The sequence below is a fragment of the Helianthus annuus genome, chromosome 16 (assembly GCF_002127325.2).
Source record: "Helianthus annuus cultivar XRQ/B chromosome 16, HanXRQr2.0-SUNRISE, whole genome shotgun sequence".
In the NCBI taxonomy this organism is placed as follows: Eukaryota; Viridiplantae; Streptophyta; class Magnoliopsida; order Asterales; family Asteraceae; genus Helianthus; species Helianthus annuus.
In genome coordinates this window covers 6,348,693-6,371,092 of record NC_035448.2, presented here as the reverse complement: position 1 = coordinate 6,371,092, position 22,400 = coordinate 6,348,693, and the positions used below count along the sequence as shown (strand labels likewise).

The following is a 22,400-nucleotide window of genomic DNA, read 5'->3' as shown; positions in this document are numbered from 1 at the left end:
TTTAAAAAGTGCTAAGAGTAGCGGTGGGCGACAATGATGAAACAATGGTTAACCGGGCAGGGTTAACTCACTGGTCTCGTCAAGAAGGGTTAATCCCTTCCTCTCGAGGATCGCTGGCTGGATCACCGGTGGGTTGATCTCCTGCACAAGGAAACAAACCGTGACTCGTAACAAGGAGGATGGGGTGGGGGGTGCTCCTTGTTACCACTCTCCGGCGTGAGAATCATGTAACACCCTAACACGCTTTAACTGAAAAGACGCAGCGGAATTACTTACTATAAAATTTCTCTCATTAAAAACGTATTATACTACTTGAAACTTCAATATAAAATAACCTTTTTACAATATACGCAATCTTCGTACTCATTTACAAAATGAAAGTCTAACTTATGTCTATCATTTTACATACTCCAGGATCCCCGTACAATCTATCTTGCAACTCGGACCTTGATCGCTACACTTCAAGATGATAATTTGTCATTCGTACAACCTGCACCCACCACATACAATTCACAGCATTAGTATACATCATATACAAACAAGATTTTTAATCGTGTAGTCTCGCTACGTTCTATCCACATATACTTTTCGTCCCGTTTTCTTTCTAGATCTAGTCATTCCATCCGGGCGTCTATCCTTGACGAACTTCAATATAGTACCTGCACCATATTTCATTCTCGAGGCACACTGTTAATAACATCAATACTTAAATGTATTGAAACTATGCATACATTACATACCTGCCTGTGTACATACATCCCTTCCCACATGCATGCCTACATACGTACATAACTACATACAACCATAAATACATGCATACTTAACTACATACAAACATACATTCATAATACGGATCATAATTACACAGGTGCATACCTTTGCTCACACGTACATGTACTTACATGATTACCTAAATACATTCATACATACATACTACCTCATAATCATGATTACTTATTAGCTTAAGCGTATTGTGAAGAAATTAAATCTATACATACTGACCCACATACTTAATTCGTTTCCCGCACACACGTTTACCCTTTTTCCATTCTTACTTATGCTTCCTAAACGCTCTTTAGGTGACTTTCGGGTACATTTCGGATCTTAAAAATGAGTTCCATACTTAACCGTAGCTTAACAAGCCATTTGGTAGGGTTGAGGTGCATTATAAAAGCTTATCGGGGCTTGGGATGAATTCACGAGGCCCGAAATTAAGGGAAAAACAAAGAAAAGCATAACTTACAATTTGCACCTGACCTCCACCGTAAGCTACGGTGGCTACCGTAGCTTACGGTGGCCCCAAAACCTTACGGTGACATTACACTGTCTTACGGCAGAAGGAAGGGCCCAGCATCCACCGTAGCTTACGGTGGGCACCGTGAGCTACGGCGATGCCCAGATCAGCCCCCTATTTTAATACGAAAATTTGCATAACTTTCTCGTCTTGCATCCGTTTCACTTGAAACTTGTTTCTAAATGTTCATAAAACATTTCCCTACCTTATTAACTAAAAGTTTATCCCTTGAGGTCCTTAAACTTCATAAATTACATCATCGATACACGATTCATGCATATATGTTTGACCCGCTTGATCTATATCATGCACTTCCCAACTTACCTAACCACATTCGGCTACCTTCCATTAGACTAGCCCTATCACTACCTTTACTTCATACTTTCTTACATAACTTCTAGATAATTTACCAAATAACAAAACATATTAAGTCAAAAGGGTAAGTTTGGGATTCACTTACCTTGAGCGTCCGTTTTCGCATCCACTTTCTTGTCTCCTCTTGACCCGTTAGTCTTTCTTGCTTGAGTCCATTTCCACATGATCCCTAATGCTTTCGTGTCACCGCAATCACATCCTTGTTAGTATACATGATTTTACATATAAATGATCATGTCGAATGCATAACTCGCAATTAGCTTTCATAGTCAAGTCTAACAAACATAAGGCATACGCCCAAATCATATCTTTTCAAACTCATACAATCCATCATGTTAACGCATAAAACGCATATTAATTTAACACATACCATATGACGTTCCAAGATCTTATAATTGTGTCAAAAATCTAGCTATGTCCTTTATGTGCAGTTGACTTCCAAAAGTCAACGGTTTAATGTATAAACTTCCGACTTAACCTCATATAATCGTCACATCATATTAGGCTATACATACGACACTATATGCATTTCCTACTTATGATGCAAACGTACTTACAACCACATAATCACATAATCATACACGCATACATATTTACTCACACATACATTCGTTTCATTACCACACACGTTCTTGTTAGCATATGAAATTATACAAGAGAACAACCTCATTAATTCACAATTCACATTCGACTTCCATTAATCATATCAATAGCATGTGGTACACTCATGGTGAGATATTCATTTAATCGCATGATCACTTGTTTTACATGTACACACCATACTAGAAACCTCATTAATTCTACAATCGCACCATAATCCATACTTAGTAATGAACTATATCTAAACTCAATTCTCATGTTAATTTACTATCAAACACCCCTTTATCACATTCCATAACTAATTACCACTTTCTTGCATATTATTTCACCTTCTACACTCACCTAGTCATTTCATCGAACACTTGGCATGCGTACAAGTTTCTAAACATGATGTACAAGTAACCTTCATTCTTTCTTCCTAGTTCTTGTTTTCAATCATCCAAACTACCAATAACAATTTAATCTCATACCATATTCAATATAACTAACAATTTGGTCACATGCAACATATCATATCAAGAATCAAACAAAGATTGGACATGGGTGACATACCCATGTCGCCATTTCTACTAACCCAAGTGGGTTTCATCTCCAAATCTCAATTAATATCAAATCTTGCATAATTCACATTCCAATGATAATTCTAACATATGTTCATACTTAATTTCATCCCAATTCATGGATTAAGACCTAACCCATTTCATACAAGATCACAAATCTTAGTTTTTGAGACATACCTTTTGATCCTCTTGTGATGGTGAGCATTAATTCGTGTTTATTCATGATTTTGAGCTTCGATTCAACCTTCAATTTGGAACTTCTTTAAGAACTAGGGTTTGCACCCCTTTGTTCTTCTCCAGAGCATTCCACACACACACACACGATGTATGTGTGTTGTGTGTTGTGATTTTGTTTAATAAAACATAACTTTCCCCTTTGTTCATATATGGTCCCTCAAGTTTGTTCCCTTGTTTGCTTTGCTAAGCTTTTGACTAGGTATAATAACCTAGTTACTACATTCTATTTTATTAAACATGGGGTCTTGTTAGCAAATTTAGTAATTCGAGTTTTTGGAGCGTTACTTAACTAGGTTAAATAACCTAGTCGTTTATTTCATGCTAAGTCATATAAGAACACATGGCAATTATAAACATTCGGGTTTTGGGATGTTACAAGTCTACCCCCCTTAAAGAAGGTTTCGTCCCCGAAACCTTTCTCACTCAGACTAGACCAATTCTAACCTTACCCCTTTCAGGTTGTTCATTCACAATACTTACTACCACCCAAACACATTCGGGATCTTGGCAAAGGTGTTATTCATGCATGAACGTAATTTTACACATCGTTCCTATGCCCTCATATTACGCAAATTACTTTCATAATTATACTTATGTTAGACTCTGCTCCAGAGCTCTTATTAGTGTCTTTTACTTTGTCTTTTACTTCATAATACTAGCTCTTAACACATATCATCACTAACGTTTCATTCATCGGATTTATTCTAAATGTATAAAATTACAATCACTAATCGTACAAACCTAAGTCTGCGGCTTGTATCTAACATCCTATATAAGCGTATTACATTCATATATTTGTTAATCGAAATAAATCGATTTATTTCATTCTACTCATACATACCATATCTTTCATTTTGTTCTTTACAAGCCATCCTAAACATTCCATTACTATCGTTACTTCCGATTATCCTTAAGCTCATAGGAGGGGCCGATATATTATCATACACATGCTATAATCACTCAAAGACTTATTATTACAACCAAAATCACACTTCTTTCATCCGTACTTATCATGCAGACTAAGCATTATTTCCGTGGTTACTATTGTCAATTATGCCATGCGTGTCTTTTCTACAAGGTCTTGTTCAAATGAACATGGGCCAACAAGCCGAGCATCAAGGTTAGCATTTCTTAACGATACTCGCCGTCTCGCATATTCTATCATAACTTCCACAGTTATGATCGTTTCAAATTCAGTACCACCAGTTCACATAGAAACATCATTCAATATGTAACTTTCTATTTAGCATCCACAAGTTAAACCATCTACTAACCTGGCTAATTTGGCACCGACCAACGTGTAACAACCCGAGTTGACTCGCTCCTTCACGAATCCGTATCTTAACAGGGTTGATCTTGTCCATCTGGTATCATGAGCTTTCATTCATGAGCATTCTTTCACCGTTCTCGGTAGATTCATTGCATCATGATTTCTGCCAATCTCATTATAAAGTTAGGGGTTTACACACTTCATTCGATTTTATTTAAACATGATGTTTATCTCATGACCTCGTTTATACATCAATACTTTATCAATTCCTTCTTAAGACCTTAGTGTGTTAGACCTATTCATAACAAGTCAATACATGGCCATTTCTTGATATATCATTCTTGTTATTTATATATATATATACGTATCGAGGTACATGTTTTAAATCCGTCCCACGGATTTAAATGTAACATCCATACCCTTGATTCATTCTATGTTTGAATCCATCTAGCGGCTTCAAACATATCATTCGTACCTTTTCTTCCTTATATGTGTTTTAATAAAAACTTAAAGTTTTACCTACCTTCAGCAACAAGATTTTAAAGTTAGTCATCTCAGTTGTCGAATCATAATCACTTCATTTTAGTTCCATCCACATATGAGCTTTCTTCTTTCTTACACATTCGACTACCCAAATAATTGGGTTCAGCATAAACACTCTCAAAGAGAGTTAAGCATACACATTCGACTACCCAAGTGATTGGGTTTGGCATAAACACTCTCAAAGAGAGTTAAGCATACACATTCGACTCTTTTCGTTCTTATCATTCATTATGTTTCGAACCCGCTACGTGGTTCCTAACCTATGATTTTATACTTTCTTTCCTTTCATGTTTCGAATCCATCTCGTGGGTTCTAACATGTCGTTCATGCTTTCAATTCTTTCGTGTTTCAAATCCGTCTCGCGGATTCCAACATATCATTCGTACTTTCATTCCTGAAAGTCTTACATTCCTTTTTATCCTCATATCCACCTACTACCTAATTCTAACGGACATACCTGTAACAATCATCACAGTCTCACGAACGTCATATGTTTCTCGTGTACTGGCCAGGTACACATTCCACATACTAGTTTCGTGTCTTTGTGTAATTGTCACCTTATGTCCGAAGAATTTAGGTTTCGACACATGTATCATTTTCATAATTTCGTTTCCATTCTGTTATTAGGTTTCATTAAAATTTTCCTTCGCTCAATAAATTTTTAGCATTACATGCACCCGTATGCTAAATTTACGTACCTGGGTCATTATGTCTTATTACATGCCTTGGTGCTGGTCGTAGACCACATCCACGGATCATCCTTTCCAAGTAATTGTGCTTACCCTTCACATAACATAATATTAGTTTCCTTCAAATACATAAATTAATACATACTTACATTCGCTTTCAACTTTAGGCTTTGATCGAGTCTTAGACTGCACGGGTTCCTTGTCACAAGAGCACACAGGTTTGAGTTCAAGTATAGACCTCCTTCTACTTGATTTCTCTCAAACCAGGGCTCTGATACCAACTTGTAACACCCTAACACGCTTTAACTGAAAAGACGCAGCGGAATTACTTACTATAAAATTTCTCTCATTAAAAACGTATTATACTACTTGAAACTTCAATATAAAATAACCTTTTTACAATATACGCAATCTTCGTACTCATTTACAAAATGAAAGTCTAACTTATGTCTATCATTTTACATACTCCAGGATCCCCGTACAATCTATCTTGCAACTCGGACCTTGATCGCTACACTTCAAGATGATAATTTGTCATTCGTACAACCTGCACCCACCACATACAATTCACAGCATTAGTATACATCATATACAAACAAGATTTTTAATCGTGTAGTCTCGCTACGTTCTATCCACATATACTTTTCGTCCCGTTTTCTTTCTAGATCTAGTCATTCCATCCGGGCGTCTATCCTTGACGAACTTCAATATAGTACCTGCACCATATTTCATTCTCGAGGCACACTGTTAATAACATCAATACTTAAATGTATTGAAACTATGCATACATTACATACCTGCCTGTGTACATACATCCCTTCCCACATGCATGCCTACATACGTACATAACTACATACAACCATAAATACATGCATACTTAACTACATACAAACATACATTCATAATACGGATCATAATTACACAGGTGCATACCTTTGCTCACACGTACATGTACTTACATGATTACCTAAATACATTCATACATACATACTACCTCATAATCATGATTACTTATTAGCTTAAGCGTATTGTGAAGAAATTAAATCTATACATACTGACCCACATACTTAATTCGTTTCCCGCACACACGTTTACCCTTTTTCCATTCTTACTTATGCTTCCTAAACGCTCTTTAGGTGACTTTCGGGTACATTTCGGATCTTAAAAATGAGTTCCATACTTAACCGTAGCTTAACAAGCCATTTGGTAGGGTTGAGGTGCATTATAAAAGCTTATCGGGGCTTGGGATGAATTCACGAGGCCCGAAATTAAGGGAAAAACAAAGAAAAGCATAACTTACAATTTGCACCTGACCTCCACCGTAAGCTACGGTGGCTACCGTAGCTTACGGTGGCCCCAAAACCTTACGGTGACATTACACTGTCTTACGGCAGAAGGAAGGGCCCAGCATCCACCGTAGCTTACGGTGGGCACCGTGAGCTACGGCGATGCCCAGATCAGCCCCCTATTTTAATACGAAAATTTGCATAACTTTCTCGTCTTGCATCCGTTTCACTTGAAACTTGTTTCTAAATGTTCATAAAACATTTCCCTACCTTATTAACTAAAAGTTTATCCCTTGAGGTCCTTAAACTTCATAAATTACATCATCGATACACGATTCATGCATATATGTTTGACCCGCTTGATCTATATCATGCACTTCCCAACTTACCTAACCACATTCGGCTACCTTCCATTAGACTAGCCCTATCACTACCTTTACTTCATACTTTCTTACATAACTTCTAGATAATTTACCAAATAACAAAACATATTAAGTCAAAAGGGTAAGTTTGGGATTCACTTACCTTGAGCGTCCGTTTTCGCATCCACTTTCTTGTCTCCTCTTGACCCGTTAGTCTTTCTTGCTTGAGTCCATTTCCACATGATCCCTAATGCTTTCGTGTCACCGCAATCACATCCTTGTTAGTATACATGATTTTACATATAAATGATCATGTCGAATGCATAACTCGCAATTAGCTTTCATAGTCAAGTCTAACAAACATAAGGCATACGCCCAAATCATATCTTTTCAAACTCATACAATCCATCATGTTAACGCATAAAACGCATATTAATTTAACACATACCATATGACGTTCCAAGATCTTATAATTGTGTCAAAAATCTAGCTATGTCCTTTATGTGCAGTTGACTTCCAAAAGTCAACGGTTTAATGTATAAACTTCCGACTTAACCTCATATAATCGTCACATCATATTAGGCTATACATACGACACTATATGCATTTCCTACTTATGATGCAAACGTACTTACAACCACATAATCACATAATCATACACGCATACATATTTACTCACACATACATTCGTTTCATTACCACACACGTTCTTGTTAGCATATGAAATTATACAAGAGAACAACCTCATTAATTCACAATTCACATTCGACTTCCATTAATCATATCAATAGCATGTGGTACACTCATGGTGAGATATTCATTTAATCGCATGATCACTTGTTTTACATGTACACACCATACTAGAAACCTCATTAATTCTACAATCGCACCATAATCCATACTTAGTAATGAACTATATCTAAACTCAATTCTCATGTTAATTTACTATCAAACACCCCTTTATCACATTCCATAACTAATTACCACTTTCTTGCATATTATTTCACCTTCTACACTCACCTAGTCATTTCATCGAACACTTGGCATGCGTACAAGTTTCTAAACATGATGTACAAGTAACCTTCATTCTTTCTTCCTAGTTCTTGTTTTCAATCATCCAAACTACCAATAACAATTTAATCTCATACCATATTCAATATAACTAACAATTTGGTCACATGCAACATATCATATCAAGAATCAAACAAAGATTGGACATGGGTGACATACCCATGTCGCCATTTCTACTAACCCAAGTGGGTTTCATCTCCAAATCTCAATTAATATCAAATCTTGCATAATTCACATTCCAATGATAATTCTAACATATGTTCATACTTAATTTCATCCCAATTCATGGATTAAGACCTAACCCATTTCATACAAGATCACAAATCTTAGTTTTTGAGACATACCTTTTGATCCTCTTGTGATGGTGAGCATTAATTCGTGTTTATTCATGATTTTGAGCTTCGATTCAACCTTCAATTTGGAACTTCTTTAAGAACTAGGGTTTGCACCGCTTTGTTCTTCTCCAAAGCATTCCACGCACACACACACGATGTATGTGTGTTGTGTGTTGTGATTTTGTTTAATAAAACATAACTTTCCCCTTTGTTCATATATGGTCCCTCAAGTTTGTTCCCTTGTTTGCTTTGCTAAGCTTTTGACTAGGTATAATAACCTAGTTACTACATTCTATTTTATTAAACATGGGGTCTTGTTAGCAAATTTAGTAATTCGAGTTTTTGGAGCGTTACTTAACTAGGTTAAATAACCTAGTCGTTTATTTCATGCTAAGTCATATAAGAACACATGGCAATTATAAACATTCGGGTTTTGGGATGTTACAAATCAGTAATCTGCTTGGGAAGCAAAGTATGATAGTAGTAGTAGTGAGAGAGTTGTGAAGAGATACCTCAAACCTGGTTTGGGGTTGGTATTTATAGCCGAGGAGTGAAGGAGGAGGATGAGGACAGACTGACGACGTGCTGCACCTTTGCAGGTGTGTCAGGCTTGTCGGGTGTGGAGGTTACGCCACGTCAGTCTGTTGCTTACGTAGTCCTGACAGATGACTGTCATTGGCGCTACTTGCACTGGTGTGTCAGTCCCACTTGTTGGGCTTATAGGATGCGGTGCGAGCCGCAATTCTGCCTGCGGTAACATCTGATGTTATCGCGTCTCTTGCTTGTGATCAAGAAATACGCGAGAAGCGGTGCTAGCCGCATCGTCGCCTGTGGTGACTGTTGCTGTTATCCAGCTTCCTTGTAATGATAGAAGTGTTCACTGGACGCGGTGCTAGGCCGCATCGCTGTGAATACTTCCGTTTTCATACACCAGATGTGATGCTATGCCGCATCACTCTACCTTTCTAATATTCCAGGTAAGTCCTCCATCACTGGACAGATTGGATTCAACCACTGTGTCGATGCGTTCCCGCACGGACATAAGTAGGTTGTTTAGCTAGTGGGGGTTTTGATAAGGGTAATGGTCACTCGCGGTCGATGCTGACGCGAGGTCTGGGACCATACCCCTTCATTCATGTTCGTTCGATTCAATTACATCCATCATGGGCCTTTCTACCATGATTAAAGGCGGCTTAGATTATTAAATAGATGTGCCCAATTTAGTGATATGTAAATTATTTTAGTAAAAAACTAACGATATGTGATTAGTTAGTTTGAAAGAAAATCTTAAGTAATTTTAATTTATAGTAGATGTATACGTTGTTGTCTATGTCGGATAAATTTCTACTTTATAGTTATGAAAGTCGTGAAAAATAATTTGTTCCCCGTATATGCACAAATGGTCCACATGCCATATCGAAGTACAAAAACCTGAATTGTAAATATGTGAAAAGATCAAGAATGATTTTATTAGATGTTCATCTAAACTAAACGTTTATTTAAAATAATTAATATAGAAGATAATAAGAAATATGTAGGCATGGTCAAACATCACGATTCACGATACAAAGTTAATTGTGAATTTTTAATGATTCATCCACTAAATTATTTCACGATATTTGTCGTTCTGACTCACACTTTTGTATTTTTAATTAACGTTGTCAGGAATCTTTAATTCTAATTGAATGCATAAGAATTGTATTTTTATAATATATAAAGATAATAATGTAACAATACCACTTGTCTGTAAGTATATATACTTTTCATCGTGATAGAATTAGCTAGGCTCCACCAAAATAATTGTCCATTTTCTGGGTTATATAATAATACTTTACAAATGATATAAAATGATATAGTAATTAACTCTAATAATTGAGAGGGCCTTCATTGTTGACTTTTAATTAACTAACTTTCACGACTTTTGAAATATCATCATTAGATTATAATGTAATTAACTTTTAAATTTTTCTAATGGCAATGCATACTCACTGCTAATTTATACCAAATATTTTTTTAATGGTGGTGTATTTGGAAAGCTAGTAACGAAAGAAGATTTTCGGATTCTCACAAATTGGCGGATAAAATCGTGCAGGATGTTAAATCGCTGGGGTTTTTGTGGTATAGCAATAGATCTAAATGTAAAGATGTTTCGTGGGAGAATTGGGTTTCTTTTTCTTTGATGTAATCGGCTTGGTTTGGTTCTTTGGCTGCCCTTGTTTCGGGGGCGTGCCGTTGTGAATAATAGTAACTTTTCAAAAAAAAAAAAAAAAACTAAAACACCGGATAAGCATCCTGGGATGCCTTTAATCCAGCAAATGCATCCTCTCCTCATAACGGTCAGAGTCGGACGCATACCCGAGCCACCAAGCCACCAGTTCCGGGGAAAACCCGCCGCCCGAAGGCCCACTGCGAAACTTCATTGTCACCACCAATGTTCTTCAAAGTGATGCTAGTGAGAGTTGAATCTTCAAAGTGATGCTAGTGAGAGTTGAACTTGAGACCTCAAGTAGAGAAACCAAGTGACTAACCACTAGACCAACTTGTGAGGACTTATACCAAATAATATCCTAAACTACTTATTGCTTGGGATTGAACCCAAGATCTTCCATTAAGAGACAAGAGTATCTACCAAGTGGGCTAGCCCCAAATTAGCTCTTGCTTAACTCATATACTCTTTAATTCTACTTTTACCAAGTGGGCTAGCCCCAAATTAGCTCTTACTTAACTCATATACTCTTTAATTCTACTTTTAGATTTACATTTTTATCTATTATAAAACTTGAAATCTCAACCTTATAGAGAGGGTACCTTTGCGTTACACATTAATACCGCTAAGCTACAAACCCTTTGTTTAAAGAGAAGTTATCTATTTCATATGGAGACAACTTCTCATCTTCGGCATTCTAAATAATAGTTTTGGGAAGAAGTATATAATAATCGGTGTCCCGGTTACCTAATTTCTCATAAGGCAATATTCAACGTGGCTCTTGTGTAGCGACGTCGAGCCGCATGTTTGGATGGGTGCCATAAAGGATAAATCCTTCTACAAAGATGACCTAGAGCAGGCTCTGTGACTGTGAGCCGGGGGGGAGTCAAGACATCAGTCCCCCTCTACGTTGAATATGATCTAATGCATTTGGTCTACCACAGACACACCTACAGATGTTGATGTTGTTAATCCAATAGCTAAGATATCCCCTAAAAAGAAAGAAAAGAATGCTAAAGTCAAGACTAGTGAGATTAGCTTGGTGTACTTCTATCTGAAGATTGATAGAAAATTTCCTTTTTTTGGAAGACAGGACAAATGCCACAGAAAGAGAAGGAATGGAATCAGATCTCAGTTAATGCCCTCATTCTGTTTTGCTCCATCTAAGGCTAGGGCTAGGCACTTAATCTCCCCAACATTTCTTCTTCATGTGCACATTCGAAAACAACCTGTTGGCTTCAGAGTTTTCCTTCCTAGCTGCCCGGATCTGATGCACGTCGAAAAGAGGCCCTTTATACTATACGCAAAGAGCTCTTCAGATTCACTTGCTATTGGCTGGGCTACACTTTCTTGCCTTAGGTCAATCAGGTCTTTCTCTTCCCTTACTAATGCTAATGTGGGATCAGTTACTTCAGAACAATCTATTGACTCTCGAACAACTAATTTGTCCATGAATTCCCTTCTGCTTCACCTTATGGCCTATCCCAGACAGCTATGGAAGCTGCTAGCTACCTTCTTCCCATTCGTTAGTAGCCCAAGATGAGTTCTACACCCTAAGGAGACAGAGAAAGCCCTTCCAGAGATTAATGTAAAACATGTTCTTGAAAACAGCCTACTCATGCAAAGAGTCCTTTTCCCCATGCCCATGCTATGAAAACTTCACACCAAGTCAAGCCGCTAGCTTTATTAAGAAATCGAGATTCCTATTCCTGTCCGGCTTGAAACTAGAATTAGGTAAGTATAGTACGCAGGGAAGTACCTATCTGAAAGGAAGGTAACGCCTGGCACATAGATGAAATCAAACACTTTTCAATAAAGAAAACAATTTGTATTTAATCGATTTTCTTTGCTAGTTCTTAATAGTGGATAATAAAATAGTCATTCTTAATACTGTTTGACATATCTTAGTGAAAAAGATCAAATATATGAGTCTTGCGATGTCTTAGCGAATTAACTATCCATTATTTACTTGTGAGTAAGCAAGCATTGTAGATGTTCATACAAGTGGGTAAATGCTTCATGGTAAAAGTCACTCCTAAGTACTTTGGTTTAAGTTGCCACGTTCCTTTTCTATGTTTTGATGGCAGTTTCTGGATCGTTGATCTTCATCTTGGGTAAAACTTTTGGGGTTTTTAAATCCCACTGGTTGTGTTTTCACTTTCTCGCACCACCGCTTGCATCTTGCTTTCTCTCACGGCTTACTTACGTGCCTTCTCTTTTGCTTTGTATTCCGGCGGATGAGATCATTGTAGACGGTTCGCGTCGATATGTATTGCTTAAGCTTAGATGGCTATAAATGAGTTAGGCAATAAGGATTATTAGCTCTTGGCACGACAATAGTGATACTTGAAACAACCAACCGGGTGACTTGCAACCATGAGTCTGAGCCTACGCTTATGTTACACACATTTTGCCGGAATATCGGTATCGAATGAAACCATGTGAAAATCCATCAACATTAACTTTCCGTTATTTACTAAATTATCTTTGTGAGTAATCGAGCATTGTAGTTGTTCGTACAAGTGTGTTAATGGTTCATGGTACACTGACTCCGGCCTACTTTGGTTTATGTTGCCACATTGCCGCTTTGTGCTTTGATGGTTATTCATGGGCCGTTAGATCCTAATCTTGGGTTTCATTTGAATAACATGTTTTATGTTCACACATACAAGAACTTATTTAAAGTATAAGGATACTAATACAAGAACGAGTTAAAAATATATTATTTTAACTCTAATCAAACTTGGATTATGTATATATATTTGTTTGAATATATATATATAGGGTAGGGATATGGTAAAAAGTGTCTAAAATGTAAGAAGGGTAAGAAGTGTTTTAAACCATTGGATATTTGATCTAATGGTTGAGATCAATAGGGTATAAAAATGTAAATTGTGTTTTAATTAGAGGGACCTTATGTAAAATTGAAGGGCAAGAGTGTCTTTTTCAATGTTTGAAATATGGTAACCATATCATACACGACCAAAACCTCCTACATTCACTCCTTTTTCCTTAAATATAGGAATTAATGATTCACCTTAATTGTAGGAGGTCTTTGGTTACATATTCGTCATACATTATCATAAAGATAACTGTAATCAGATTCATGGCGTGGTGTTTTAAAACAACTGGATAAAATTGACTATGATTTAAGTCATGGTGTTTTATCTGGAGACATTGTTCATGGCGTGGTGTTTTAAACATCTATGATTCAAGTCATGGTGTTTTATCTGGAGACATTGTTCATGGCGTGGTGTTTTAAACATCTATGATTCAAGTCATAGATAAAACACCACGCCATGAACAATGTCTCCAGATAAAACACCATGACTTGAATCATAGTCAATGTCTCCAGTTTTTTAAAACACCACGCCATGAACAATGTATGATTCAAGTCATAGATAAAACACCACGCCATGAACAATGTCTCCAGATAAAACACCATGACTTGAATCATAGTCAATGTCTCCAGTTTTTTAAAACACCACGCCATAAACAATGTATGATTAAAAGATGTTGCGATTAAAAGATGATGAAGAATATAAAACAATCAGATGTATAATGTTTCCTAAAATTTCTCCTAATTCAAAATTCGATTCAAACCTTAAAAAAATCATCGGCAGTTTTTTTTTTTTTTTTTGGCAGTTATTCTTGGAAATCAATTAAATGATAAAAATGTCAAATTACTAATATACCCTTTTGAATTAATTAGGATAAAGGACACTTGTCACTCCCAAATTATTTCTCACACTTCTCACAAAAGTCCCACTTTTTACAGGATCCTCTACCTATATATATATATCTACACACACATACACGTAGGAGGTGACCAAAGATTACATTAAACAAGAAAATGTATTTGAAGAAGATAAAATATATTCGCTAACGTCGTCAACGACACAAATGTGTGAGACCCCACTACAAGGGGCTCGGCCCTACACATGTCGCGGACAAGTACATAATGCTCGTGCGAGCCACGAAGTCACAAGAGGACTAGGCCGGTTCATATAACACACGAACATACAAATATATATTTTGTGAAATACATATTAACAACTTAGAAACTTATCCATCTACAACATAGTTCAATAAACAAGATTTCCATACAACTCAATACAAGTCCTAATAGACATTCAAGATGGAAGACTTGTACATAGATTATCAATGTTGCTGAAATCGGCCTAGGCGGTAATAAGAGGTTCGTCGCTTAAATTTTGCCAAATCGGACATACTAGGCGGTAATGGTCAACATCGGTCAAAGTCATCAAAATCGGTCAAAAATCGCAAAAAAAAATCGGACTTAGGTCAAATATGAGGTCAAAATCGGATCATAATGGGCCAAAATCGAACCAAATCAGTAAAAAAGGAATGAGTTCTTACCTCGATTCGAACCAAAATCGGATCTAAACTTGTCTCCATTGTGCAAAATCGAACCACATTGAAAAACTAATCGATTAGATGAAGCGAAACTGGGCATAGAGTTTGTGTTCTTGTGTTGTCTGATGAAAACAATGGAGATGAGGGTAGGAGGCGGCGAATAATGAACATGGGTGGGGATTAGGTTATATTAAGTTTAGGTATTTTAACATTTAACCCCCTCTATCTTTCACTAGTTTACATATGGTTCCTAAACTTTTAAATTTATTAATAAAAAGTATAAAGTTATCTCCTAAACTTGTAAATTTATTAATAAAAAGTATAAAGTTATCTATATATATAAAAAATTTGTACAATTATACTTAAAAAGTGCAATCCGATTAATCCCTATTAATCACGATTAATCCCTATTAATATCGATTAATCCCTAGGCAATACCTCACCGGGCGACTAGCGCCTAGCGCCTTCTACAACATTGTAGATTATACATAGACCTAAGTGTCTAACGAATTTAGGACACTTGTAGGTTGCGTTGCGATACAATAGGACCACCCGTGATTACTAGTATGCTTACACAGACGCATTCAGTGAGTTCATGTCCCCTCTTTTAAACGCTTTTCAGTTTTTAAACATTCGTGGGAGATACATGTACACGTGGTATGATAAGCTAGGAAAAGAAAAAACTTAAATCATGTGCGAACAGGGTTGTACTTAAGCACCATTAATCACATTAAACCGAGGAATGGAAGGGGTAGATCTATTGGGTTTTGGCGAGCCCCACTCTTGGTCCGCGAGACCGGAAGAGTGCTTCTGTGTCCCAGTCGAGGGTAATTGACACATAATTCATCAAGGGTTGGATTGATTCCTATGTCGTCACACATATTAATGTCCTTGCAAACATTAATGATCAACGATTTCATTGACGCTTTAACATACCAGATTTTATACAAATTATTTCAAAGGTTTTAAAGATTCATTTGATACAAAAACAACTACATGAATTCACCAAATTTTTGACGTTTTTAAACTTACATGTATTTCAGGCAATTAGTGGACTATGCGCGAGAACAAGTCAAGAAACCAAGAATCGAAACTCGATGCCATTTTTAAGGGATTTGTCTGTTATATACCGCCTCCTTGCGGTGATATAATGGTCAAAACCTTAATCCATGAACTTTTATTTTGTTAAATGATTTTTATTAAACTTGTAATCTTTTGGAAAAGATGTAAACTATACAATCACGTTGTGTGGTGTTTTGAAGACGATCTATGACATTTGGCATTCAAGTTATTTATTTCATTTATTATGTTTACTTATATCGTATGCAATGAGAATCAATCACGATCACACCTCGCGCTTCCGCCTATGAGCAGGTGTGACACACCAGACATTTCCACACAAACCATTTCTATACCCATCCCCAAATCCAAAAGAAAAACCAAAAAGAAAGGGTCTCTGGGGGTTGAGATGCCAGAGATACCTATTGTAACACAAAAGCAGCAAACATCTGTTGTTACTTCCTCACAACAGATGCAAAAATCTCCACATATCCAAACTCCTCACTCATCCTGTCACACCCTGGCTTTGCGGAAGCGTGGTTAATTTGGTGTGACTTCTTAATACCATAGCTTAATCATAACAAAGCTATATGAATTAAAAACATGCAAGATCATCCATTAAGTTTTGGAAACCAAATACAATAACATTGTTTTAACGGGAAAACACCCTAACAACCTTAACATTGTTCAACAACATAAACATCAACATAAACATAGTTTAAGGACTGTGACTTGTCCAGGAAAGAGTCACATTCCCTAAACCCCGGATGACCTCGTACTAGTGCAGCGGGAAAACGTGCCATACCGTGCCAGATCCTTTAATTCCCTGAAATACATGTAAGTTGAAAAATCAACAATAATGTTGAGCGAGTTCATGCGTAAGTGAGTAAATAAACCTTTGTATTTATCAAAACCCTGGTATGTAGCAAATAAGGAAAAGAGATCACCAATGGTTTGCAAGGCCATTGATATGTGTGAAATGCAAGTAGGAAGGCTCAAACCTAGCAGATTTATGCGTCGGGTACAAAGTCATCCCGAGGTCCGTTATGTTGGGCCTGGGACTGGGCTCGCTACACCCAAATAGATCTATCGCTCCTGCCCCTCGGTCCTACCCTGAGGATTAATGACCTCAAGTTTCCGCCTACCCATTCACATGATCTAAAGTAGTAAACCTCCTTACGCTAACCATACCATGTATAATGTATTCGTAAACAAGTAACATGTATTTCACCCCCGCAGTTAGAAAACTGAAAACAGTTAAGAGAAAAGGGGGACATGAACTCACAGTCGGTGCGTCTCTACCAAGTACTCCAAATCAGGCAGCTGTGCAACGACCTACATGTGCTAATTCTATTAGACGGACAGCCGTGCCTTAGCTTTATAGTTTAAGTTTTTGGGAAATAGTTAGACAACTATTTCGGGTTTACTTTTCGTATATACTTGGTAGTTAATCTCCTTCCCAAGGATGGGAGATTTAATACATGTGCGTTCGAATTATATCATTAAGTCTCACTTAATATATATTTATTTCTAATTCCAAAATATAAATATTTTTCTCAAAAATATTATATTTTTACTTCACAAAATTCTCCCAAAATAATACTTTGTCAAATATACGCGTGCATGAATATTTCCGTAAATTGCGTAAGTTACGTTTTAACGATCGAGTGGTAATTGTAATTACCGGTGTAACTTATATAGTTATCGTAGAGGCGTTCGTATTATTTTGGATCTGTTAACGTTTGGAAATATTATTTTTACTCTAAAAATAATATTTATGTATTTTCACAAAATAATCATAAACAAAGTTGTGAAAATATATTTACCAAATATATATATTTATCACGTTTAGTTTTTGTGAAAATCCCACCTCCGAATATTTAGTAAATAAAGTCATGGAGAAATTTATATTTCGAAAACATGTCGAAAAGATATTTCTAACACTTATAGTAAAAATAATTCTAAGTGTTAGGTTTTTAGAAAAATTTCGCCAGAGTTTCCTCTGTAACTGGAGGTGGCCACGCTTTCAAGCGTATCATTTTCTTTTACAAAATCAATTTCAACAACTTCCTTATTCAATCAAACAATTTTCGACACAACAAACTAGTCGACAAGTATGTAAATCGCATAATCACATGAACTTGTAGTTTTTCTAAAATTTATAGCGTACGTCTCCTTACATTTAGTGGATCTTCATATAAAGTAATGTGATCTCGTAAAAACCTCGCTTTTAAAGTAAATCCGTCTTTACAACTTCCCGTCATCTTTTACAAAGATTGTTATTTTGTCGAAACTTTTCATTTCACAAGTGTTTACACACTTGTGGTTTATAAAAATCATGCTTGTTAGTGTAAGATCCATTTTTAGAAAAACATGATTTCTTTGACGCTTGGTCCTTTGAAAATACCACTTGCAGATACGTAGATCTGCTAGTTTTAAACACTATTCCATAAGTAAAACATTTTTACACTAGTTCATGATTCGCGTGTGGTAGAGTTTCACCCTTTAACCCCTGTTCTATTCAAAACAACCTTATGTCATGACTCGTGATCATGACCAAACCGGTTTAAATGATGATCCGAGCTACCACAACATAGATCGGGTCTAAATAATCACAAATTTCAATTACTACAACATTTACACAACTAGTGAGCTTTTAACCATCATTTTTCATGTTTTTAGTAGACTTTAATGCACCATTTTGTGAGATTTCGAGATTTAATCATTACACCACCTATTAACCACTTTAGATTAGTTCAAGATAGGGATTTAAACATCATACCACTAGCTCGAGGCTAGGGAAGAATCTACGCGCAAATGAGGTGGATAAAAGCTAGAGAAAGAGGTCCTTCGAGCTCCAAGTGCACCACGACTCCCTATACTTGATCCTTGAAGCTTGTATATGCTTGGAATATGAAGATCAAACTTGAACAATGGATGTAGGGGAGGGGGGTGTTCGGCCGAGAATGTAGGGAGCAAGAGGGAGAGAGTTTGTGAATGATCTTGAGTGGTGAAAGTTCTAATGTGCCATCTATCATACTTATAGACAAAGATGAAGTTTTAATCCAATGGATCATGTGCCTTCTAGATTTTAAACACCTTGATTAAAATAATAAAAAGAAATCAAGGCTTGTCTCCCCTTGATGGGGCCGATTTCAATGGGGGGGGTCTTAGTTGGATGGTAACTAATAGTTAGATTATTTAGTTAGGTTAAATAGGTTGGTTAAGTAGTTAACTCGGTTAGTGGTATGTTATGTTTTATGGCGGGTGTTAGGGTGTTCAGGGACCCTAACTGGCTCAGAAAAAGATCAATAATGTTAATGTCAATATTTTTATGTTCCGGGTAAAGTCCGGTTGTTCGGTTGGATAGTAATCCGTTAAAGCGCTTAACAAAGCTTTTAAGTGTCGTTAATACCATTTTTAGTGACACAACTTATTCCCGACACTTTGGAAGGTGTCTAGTAATATTTTTCTCATGTTTTGGCACTTTATTAGCTAGCTAGAAGCTGATTTGTTCATTAAAGTGTTGTGTTTTGTGCTTAGAGTACGTTTTAGGCACATCCAGTCGTTGTAACTTATTCCTAGAGACGCAGTTCTACAACCCTTGTATCCCTACACTCATTATGGGTGTAGTAAAATATTTCTGGCTCATACAGGCCTTAGAGGCATTATCTACCTGATGCTGGCCTATCAGCATGTTCAATAGGTTATCCGTTCATGGTGCTACTGTGCTTTTGTGCATCATGTTTGTCACTAGGGTTCAGCATGAAAATAATGTAGTGACGGAAATCAAAGTATGATGCAGATATGTACAAGTATCAGAAATCAAGTAGCAGTTCATCAGTAAATTCAGTTAAGCACAGTAATCAAGCAGTAATTAATTATTAATTAAGTCGTACGGATACCTGGTTTAGTGAGGGTTGTCACATTCTCCCCCGTTAGAAAAATTTCGTCCCGAAATTTTAAGTTCTGCTTCTAGTCGCAGGGTTTTTGGGAAATAAGTGGGGGTATTTCTCTTTCATTCGGTCCTCATGCTCCCAGGTGAATTCAGGACCATGTCGGGCATTCCAACGAACTTTGACGAGTTTGACACTGCTCCGGCGGGTCTTGTTCACTTTCCAATCCGTGACCTCAACAGGTTCCTCAACGAAATGGAGCGTGCCGTCAACATGAATTTCGTCGGTAGGAATGGCAACGGTATCTTGCATTGGACTTTTCTTCAGATTGGATACATGAAATGTATCGTGAACTCCATTCAGTTCAGCAGGTAGATCCAACTTGTATGCTACGGACCCAATTCTTTCCAGGATCCTGAACGGACCAATATATCGCGGATTCAACTTCCCACGCTTCCCAAAGCGTGCCACACCCTTCCAGGGTGATACCTTCAACAAAACCATATCACCTACCTCAAACTCTAGAGGTTTCCTGCTTCGATCCGCGTAGGCTTTCTGACGGTCACGAGCCGCACTAATGCGATCTCGGATTTGTGCAATCTTATCTGTGGTTTCCTGGACTACATCAGGACCAACCAACTGTCTATCACCGGCGTCAGACCAACAGAGCGGTGATCTGCATTTGCGCCTATATAAAGCTTCGAATGGCGCGGCACCAATACTGGTGTGGTAGCTGTTGTTGTATGAAAACTCAACCAGAGGCAAATGCTTATCCCAGCTACCGCCCAAATCCATAACACACGCTCTCAGCATGTCCTCCAACGTCTGAATCGTCCGCTCACTTTGACCGTCGGTCTGCGGGTGAAACGCGGTGCTCATATTCAACCTTGAGCCAAAAGCTTCCTGAAAGGATTGCCAAATCCTCGATACGAATCTTCCATCTCTATCGGAGATAATCGAGAAAGGTACTCCATGGCGTGTAACAATCTCTCTCATGTAAATTTCAGCCAGCTTGCTCGTATTATCCTTTTCTCGGATAGGTAAGAAGTGTGCTAACTTCGTTAATCGATCCACTATCACCCAAATGGTGTCATGGCCTCTTGGCGTTCTTGGCAACTTTGTAATAAAATCCATGGAGATTTGTTCCCACTTCCACTTGGGAATCTCTGGTTGTTGCAGAAGTCCTGAAGGCTTCTGGTATTCTGCTTTAACCTTAGCACAAGTTAAACATTTGCTCACATAAACAGCAACATCGCCTTTCATCCTAGGCCACCAATAATAATCTTTAAGATCCTGGTACATCTTATCCGCTCCAGGGTGGATAGAGTACCGCGACTTGTGAGCTTCATCGAAAATAACCTTCCTTAGACCTCCAAACAAAGGAACCCAAATCCTTTTCTCAAAACACAACGTTCCTTCCTTGTTTGGTACCAATAACTTCTCCATCCCACGGAGATACTCTTCTTCAAGGTTTCTTTCCTTGAGAGCTTCTTTCTGCGCGGCACGAATGCGCAGAGGAAAATCGGTTCGAATAATCATCTCTAAAGCCCTAACCCTTATGGGCTTGATTCTCTCTTTTCGACTTAGGGCGTCGGCGACCACGTTCGCCTTCCCTGGATGATACTTTATTTCGCAGTCATAATCATTCAACAGCTCAACCCATCGTCTTTGTCTCATATTCAACTCCTTCTGGTTGAATATATGCTGTAGGCTCTTGTGATCTGTGAAGATCGTACATTTCGTACCATAAAGGTAGTGCCTCCATATCTTTAAAGCAAAAACCACTGCGCCAAGCTCCAAATCGTGAGTGGTATAGTTCTTTTCGTGCACTTTTAACTGACGCGATGCGTAAGCAATAACCTTTTGGCGTTGCATCAACACACAACCCAATCCTTGACACGAAGCGTCGCAGTATACCACAAAATCATATGTACCTTCTGGTAGTGCCAAGATTGGCGCGTTGCAAAGCTTATCTTTCAATATCTGAAACGCTTCTTCCTGTTTGATTCCCCAATCAAACTTCTTGTCCTTCTGAGTGAGGAGCGTCAATGGCTGAGCGATCTTCGAAAAATTCTCAATGAATCTTCGGTAATAGCCAGCCAAACCCAAGAATTGCCGAATCTCGGTTGGCGTCTTTGGCGTTTCCCAATCCTTGATCGCCTCGATCTTGGTTGGATCCACGTGGATTCCATCTCCATTTACCACGTGCCCAAGGAATTGCACTTCTCGTAGCCAAAACT

General features: G+C 37.5%; 2 long non-coding RNA genes across 2 annotated transcripts; both read right to left on the bottom strand.

Moving 5' to 3' along the window:
* Positions 1-313: 313 nt before the first annotated feature.
* On the bottom strand, positions 314-3,133 carry LOC110917120. Its single transcript, XR_002580351.1, has 3 exons — positions 3,007-3,133; positions 1,755-1,844; positions 314-490 (listed from the first exon to the last, which is right to left on the bottom strand). It is a non-coding gene; the product is annotated as an uncharacterized LOC110917120 (long non-coding RNA).
* Positions 3,134-5,938: 2,805 nt separating this feature from the next.
* Positions 5,939-8,728, bottom strand: LOC110917203. The gene is made up of 3 exons (XR_002580419.2): positions 8,632-8,728; positions 7,380-7,469; positions 5,939-6,115 (listed from the first exon to the last, which is right to left on the bottom strand). It is a non-coding gene; the product is annotated as an uncharacterized LOC110917203 (long non-coding RNA).
* Positions 8,729-22,400: the final 13,672 nt, after the last annotated feature.